Genomic DNA, 2,500 nt, shown 5'->3' on the forward strand with positions numbered 1-2,500 from the left:
CATTCACAGCAGGAAGACCACAACTGTCTGTTTTAAAAATGTTAAATGTCAACGTTAAATGTTTAATGTGTCTGTGTTGTAAGACAGCCTTTCTGTATTACACAACTTATAAAGTAAGGGATTGTGCCTAGATCTGAGTGTGTATTTGCCCACCCCACATTTACTAATACAGTGCCACCTCTGCATGTATCTGGCCAGACACATGCAACAAATGGAACACTGACATAGATACCTTTCTAAAAAGATACAAGGACTAAACAACATATTTTACATGAACTGACACAGTCCTGTCACTGGACACTGTATCCTATAGACTGCTGAGAGGTAACCTGTGTCTGGCATACAAAGCATCCTCTGATACATTACTGATGGATTTACTGCACATCAGCAAGTCAAATGGCATCAGAAATACTTGGTCTAGGTATCTAAACCTCTTGTTTAACATCAATAAAATGGCTTGGAGGGACAGGTATATCTTGCAGAGGATACCACTGCTCTGGAAGAGACTACCCATCCACATGATCCAGTTATTCTCATTAGGAGTAATAAATAATTATCGACCAAGGAATTGTTAAAGCCAATCTATAACAAAATGGGAGAGGTTATTTTACACACACAAAGGGAAACTGGCTAGGCTTAAAATATTCCACAAGGGCAGCTAGGCTAGTACTTAACTATGGACCTAGGAACACAGCTCATCCAACAAACCATAAGAATTAATAAAATATAAAATAATGGAAATACCCTATACTGTATATTAACTACAGACTCTATGAAAATCAGAATGTCTGGTACAATGCTTGATACAACCAGTGAGCAATATAATATCCGTGTAATATAGTGTTAATCTAAAGCCTAGAAACATGAACAGTCCATAAAATTAGAAAGCTTACATACGTCAACCAATCACTGTGACAGTGCTATTAAGGCAATGTAACTGGTACCCCCTTACATATCTAACATTAAATAAAGCAGTCTCATACTTCTGTGATCCATTTGTAAATATAATATATTTTCTAACTATAGTGCTTTCTAACTATAGTGCATAATAAGAGTCAAGTCCTCCTCAGCCCAATGGCTAATTTGTAGAACAAAGCTGTTAGTGCTAGCCAGAGACAAATCTTGTAAAAATGGTATATAAGAAGACAAAAAATGCCTAGTGATGATGTATTAATATCTTAAGAACAAAACAAATAACCATATTAACCAAGACAGCAAAAACTATTATGCAAAGCTGATGCAAACTCACAAATACAATGTAATGAGATGTTGGGTTGCAATCATTAACCTATTGAAGCCCGACATAAAGCACAGCCTAACTCACCTCCTTCAGTACCTAGCTTTGACATTGCTTTTATATTCACCTCACGCTTTGCAAATCAGAAAATACTACCTTTCATCCCCAGAAACCAACAATAAATGATTCCAGCACTAAACAAATCCTAACTAATATCCATTTCCCAAAAATGAGCTTCCATCACCAACAACCTTTGTAACAGAAACATTTTCTCTCTAAAACCTGCACCGACTTCTACTATCAAATATCTTAACACAAATTTCAAACCAGAAACACTGACCCTAGCCAACCTACAAGTCAAGTTTCTAAACATGACTGTAGACAGAATTGCGTACTCATATTCACACTGGGAAACAATTCAGTAGAGAATCTTATATTCCACACCTCTGGAAGTGATCTTAAATCACCCATCTATATAAAGGTACTATCTCCTTAAAGTTATCAAATTTTAGACTCAATGCTATTCTGATCCTCTTAGTAAAATGCTTGAAAAATGCATGCACCAGCAAATACTCTCCACTATTTTACACATAAATCTCTTATCCCCAAATCAATATGGCTTTATTCTGGTCAATAGTACTGATATAGCTCTTCTATTATTTTAGATGCAATAAATCAGAGTCATAACCAAGGAAACATAGTCACAACAATGTTAGCAGTCCTGTCAAACGCTCCTGACCCAGTACCACACAACCTGCTGCTACACCACATCTCCAGCAGTAACCATCTTTAAACTCTCCATTCTTGGTGATTTCCCATGCTAAGGCTTCTGTATCTCTGATCTAATTATACCTATCTGCTCTCTTGATCACTGCTACATGCTCCAAATGGGGGAATTTCACTTGGGTACAATTCTCTCCCAGTTGAGCAACCACCCACATCTGATTTGTAAGCTTTTTCTGCCTGTTCAGTTTATCTGTTTTGGGTCTGTGTTTAAACCTTGCTGAGATTGCAGGCTGGTTGGTTTCTGATACAGGCAACAATTCCCTCAAAATCCATTGTATTATTACTTATATATTCTTTGACCTATGGCAATATTCTATACATAATTCATGCCCATTTAAAGGGGACTTCCTAAATCATATATATCTGCACTCACACAGACTCCAACCTTAGTTCATAATATATTTATATCATCTCAATTATTTATTTCCTGTATTGACCAGTCCTAACAAAAGGCATTATAACTTATTTCCTTATCTA

This window comes from Protopterus annectens, chromosome 2.part0 (assembly GCF_019279795.1).
Source record: "Protopterus annectens isolate FY-2018-M chromosome 2.part0, PAN1.0, whole genome shotgun sequence".
Classification (NCBI taxonomy): domain Eukaryota; kingdom Metazoa; phylum Chordata; order Ceratodontiformes; family Protopteridae; genus Protopterus; species Protopterus annectens.